At 39.1% G+C, this 4,985-nt stretch overlaps 1 long non-coding RNA gene across 1 annotated transcript in view; it reads right to left on the bottom strand.

The window, feature by feature from the left end:
• The window catches only part of LOC107564554 (uncharacterized), a 26,284-nt gene extending 21,577 nt beyond the window's left edge, over window positions 1-4,707 (bottom strand). Inside the window, exon 1 of the long non-coding RNA XR_001606245.1 lies at window positions 4,618-4,707. This is a non-coding gene — a long non-coding RNA (uncharacterized lncRNA). The remainder of the gene's footprint in view (window positions 1-4,617) is intronic.
• Between the last annotated feature and the right edge of the window lie 278 nt (window positions 4,708-4,985).

Here is a 4,985-nt window from a genome sequence, read left to right as displayed (position 1 = left end):
ATAACAGTGTTAAGCATGTCACTTCCTCTTGCCAGCAGGTGGCGCTACGACTATAACTGAATATGGTTATGTAGATGTGTTCAGGACATAACACCTATCAAACCTGTTAAATTTGGGGCAGATTGGACACTGCATGGTTGAGTTACAGTACCTTCCTTTTTCACTGCATTGATAGCATGCTTTAGCACTTAGCTAAGTGCTGCTATCATGTTTAAGTATGTTTCTAGCATGTTGCCAGCCTATGAAACAGTTGCTGACGATTTTTAATATGTTCCTAGCAGTCCATAATAGTGTTAAGCGTGTCACTACCTGTTGCCAGCAGGTGGCGCTATGAGTATAACTGAATCTGGGCATGGGTGTTTGTTCAGGACATAACACCTATCAAACGTGTGAAGTTTGGGGCAGATTGGACTTTGCAAGCCTGAGTTACAGTAACTTCTTGTTTCACTGCATTAATAGCATGCTTTAACACTTAGCTAAGTGTTGCTAGCATTTTTTAGTATGTTTCTAGCATATTGCCAGCCTATGAAACAGTTGCTGACGATTTTTAATATGTTCCTAGCAGTCCATAATAGTGTTAAGCGTGTCACTACCTGTTGCCAGCAGGTGGCGCTATGTCTATAACTGAAAACAGGCTACGCATGTGCAAATTTTCAAGAGTTTTTGAATATGTTAAGGCCCCCGGAAGGTTGAAAAAAAAATGAAAAAAAATAAAAAAAATAATAATCCTTAGGGGATCAATAGGGCCCTGCGCCTTTCTGACTTGGGCCCTAATAAGAAACGGAGCAATTCCAATAGGGTCCTCACACCATCGGTGCTCGGGCCCTAATTAATTAATTAATTAATTATAATTTATGCAGACGCTTTTATCCAAAGCGATTTACAGTGCATTCAGGCTATACATTTTTTACCAGTAGGTGTGTTCCCTGGGAATCGAACCCACAACATTTTGCGCTGCTAACACTATGCACAACAACCAACACAATAAAATATTACCAGATTCATGGTTCAATTTGGGATTAAACTAAACACTCATTGGGCATTTCAATTTGTTAGTATTGTGAAATGTGCAAGCAGCAACATAATATCAAATGTTGCCAAAGGCACACATGTGACAGGGCATAAATGTCACTGGCCCTCTCGTGTGTGAAATCTGAATATGCATAAATTAATAAATTAACAGTTTAAAGTGACCAGGATATGGTTCGTCCACAGAGTAGGTGGGACCTGTAGATGGGACCTCAAAATTGTAAAAGTGTCTGCACCACTGGTATCTACATTGCAGCTGTAATGCACAACCACTGTGGGATGATGCATTGCAGATCAGATAATACCAAGAAAACGTGTGTTTGAGTAGAATAAGATACTGAAATGCAGCACTATCAGCTGGTTTCTAAAGAACAAAACATCATGCATCTTCATGTAACCAGTCATCAGTCATGCTAAAAGTGTGGAGAGATCAGGCTATTTACTTTAATATGTGTGATTCAAAGTGAGAATTGATATTGTTAGAAGTGCAAATCTCAAATGATCTAAATCAAACTCGAATAGACTGGTTTGAACTCTGTAATAAATAAAATTTAAAAAAACTTTTAAAAGCTGATATCTAATAACTGCAGTGTGTGTTTATGTGTGCCCAACAAAGGCAAAATTAAGTGCGGTTCGTCCACAGAGTAGGTGGGACCTGTAGATGGGACCTCAAAATTGTAAAAGTGTCTGCACCACTGGTATCTACATTGCAGCTGTAATGCACAACCACTGTGGGATGATGCATTGCAGATCAGATAATACCAAGAAAACGTGTGTTTGAGTAGAATAAGATACTGAAATGCAGCACTATCAGCTGGTTTCTAAAGAACAAAACATCATGCATCTTCATGTAACCAGTCATCAGTCATGCTAAAAGTGTGGAGAGATCAGGCTATTTACTTTAATATGTGTGATTCAAAGTGAGAATTGATATTGTTAGAAGTGCAAATCTCAAATGATCTAAATCAAACTCGAATAGACTGGTTTGAACTCTGTAATAAATAAAATTTAAAAAAAACTTTTAAAAGCTGATATCTAATAACTGCAGTGTGTGTTTATGTGTGCCCAACAAAGGCAAAATTAAGTGTCTATGATTCTGAAGCATTTTTAGTCTAAGATCTCTTAGATGAGTTACATGCTGCAGTGACACAAAATGCAAGGGCCCTGTGTCAAGAGGAATTCTGGGAAACCAATTTGCACTTGCTGTTACAAATTTTGATTTAACATTTCATTCATTTGCAGTATAAAAAAAAACATTAAAAAAATATTTGAAATCATTCCCAGGCTCGATAAGGAGCAGACCATTTCCTAAGAGACTAAATACTACATGGTTGAAATAATGATTACCATCTTTATTTTTATTAATTTTGCTCATCAGTCCTTGTCCACCATGTATCATATTTGCAGCTGGTTCTTCTAGCATTGGTCTGACCTTGCCAGTTAGACAATGGCTGAAAAGAACAATGTCTTATAAGACAAAGCGATACACTTGAGCTTTAATGCCTTTGTTGCTGCGTACCGATTTTGAATGCAAGCAGGCGCACTAACAGGACTCTATGCCCTCGGGCTAATTTTTTAGTGCTTTAAAAATGTACGGCCATATGCAAACCCTGCATTTATCATGCTGGAGAGTCTTGATTAAAAGCCATATGCTTCAAAAGTCCACATTAAGTGGTTATCAGCAAACGGAAGCAACAGGCTTCCTGACCTGACTCATTATTCCTGGGTGTATGTAATCAGCGTGGATAAAGTTCTGGCGCAGCTGGAAAAGGTGTTCGAATAAAGAGCACTTTGGTTCCTCTCCCTGACACGGGTATTACTCTCTGACTGCTGTTTGGAATGCAAAGAGGAGAAACAGTCCCTCTAAACCTTATTTATAGTCCAGCACTTTAGCAAGCACATTGATCTTTTTTTAAAGCATTTCTTCTGTGGTCAGCACTGGCTGTGTTCTTTGAATTTTAAGCTGTGGATGGATGTGAGATGTCTGGTGATGCTCGCATGATCCTTCCTCAAGAAAAGAGGAGGATCTAACGCAGGCTATAAGTGCTTTAGGTCAATGAGAGTATATTGTTTGAGGCTGCACCTCTGGCCATAAACAGAAAAAAAAAATTCAGGGCTTTTGTTCATTTTGTTCAGTCTATCCCTTTTCAGCATGTGCATTGGGGTGGAGACAAGAAAGCCATATCTGTGGTGACTTTGGCCCTGAATTGACCTGCAGAGAGAAGATAGAATTATGTTTGATAGCTTGATTAAATGTTAAAAAGTGAGAGAGTGGATGTGTCGACTGCAGAGCCTCGGGCTAATCCAGTTATGCTTAAATCCTGTGAGAGATTCTGGGTAAGACTCAAAACAGTTACCCCCGCCAACAGCCTGTGTCAACTCTGATACTGTTATTGTCTGAGCGGCCAAATCTGAGCGAAGCTCACCTACACACAGATATATTCCCTGACAAGGTGTGCAGACAAATGTAAACTCATTAATGAACCATTTGCCAGCTGTACACTCAGGCACAACAAAACTTCAAAGTAATGCCTGCCAAAATAAGAAGCAATTTGAAAGAAAAATGCACATTTGAAGGGTAAATCAATTTATATTCAGGCGATGTTTGTTCAGAACTTGTTTTTTTTTGATTGCTTGCTTGTTTGCTTTTGTTAAAAGCATCACTAAACACTATTTAAATTTTTTTTAATTCACGCTACACATGCTATTGCTGACTTTTTAGACACAGACGACTGCTTCTGTCTCTAAAATGTAGAGCAATTAAACTGCAGCACTGCATCATTTACGTATATCTGTTACTTTTATGTATTATGTTTCCCCTATAAATTCCTTTAATTTTGTTCTACCAAGACAGATGGAAGTGTAGGCTGTAGGCGTGAGGCCATGTCAGTCTGAAAGGCTATATTTCTAAATCTCAGTATATTTATCACTGTAAACCTCAACAAATCAATCAATCCATATCACTCCAGAGCTATGCTTGAAGCTTCACGTTAGTATTGTTCTTTTTGGCTTTATTTTGAGTTTTACTCAAATCTACTGCGGGTCAAGCGATTAGTCAACAGAAGAGACAGACGGCTGCACGTGAGTGTCCTGCGTAATACTTGGTTATAGATCTGCTGTTGGAATTATTACTTGCTGCTAAGAAGGAATATTTCGTTTTCTGTCTATTTCTACGTTATATTTTTGTTTGCGTTTGTATTTTTGATTGGACTTTCTGGTAATTATAATAGCTGCCCTCGGCTAAGAAGGAGCGCGTGTAATTTAATTGCTCCCTTCCTGCGTTTAAGTGCGAACTGTAGTTTAGATTGGAGGAATTGCCTTGCTATAGACTATTGGCTGTGATAATTAGAAGGCCACCACTGCGTCCGTAGAGTATTTAAACGGCTTGGTCACTGTCATAACTTGGGTCAAGCGATTAGTCAACAGAAGAGACAGACGGCTGCACGTGAGTGTCCTGCGTAATACTTGGTTATAGATCTGCTGTTGGAATTATTACTTGCTGCTAAGAAGGAATATTTCGTTTTCTGCCTATTTCTACATTATATTTTTGTTTGCATTTGTAATTTTGACTTTTACCAACACTCACACACATCATCAATACATCTCTTCTCACAGGCACCTTGCCCACTGCATTCAAGCAGGCTCGGATAACCCCACTGCTCAAAAAACCTACATTAAACACTTACAGATAGCTACAGACCTGTCTCTCGCCTTCCATTCATAGCGAAAACCCTCGGAAGAGTTGTTTTCAACCAGATATCATTGTTTCTTTCACAGAACAACAAACTGGATCCTAACCAGTCAGGTTTCAGGAGTGGCCATTCAACTGAGACTGCGCTACTCTCAGTCACAGAAGCCTTGCGGATTGCAAAAGCTGATTCCAAATCATCAGTCCTTATTCTGCTGGATCTTTCTGCTGCTTTTGACACTGTCAATCACCAGATCCTCCTGTCTGC

The sequence above is a fragment of the Sinocyclocheilus grahami genome, unplaced genomic scaffold (assembly GCF_001515645.1).
Source record: "Sinocyclocheilus grahami isolate Dianchi unplaced genomic scaffold, SAMN03320097.WGS_v1.1 scaffold946.1, whole genome shotgun sequence".
In the NCBI taxonomy this organism is placed as follows: domain Eukaryota; kingdom Metazoa; phylum Chordata; class Actinopteri; order Cypriniformes; family Cyprinidae; genus Sinocyclocheilus; species Sinocyclocheilus grahami.
The sequence above is the reverse complement of the archived record's forward strand: the minus strand, read 5'-3'. Positions and strand labels throughout refer to the sequence as shown.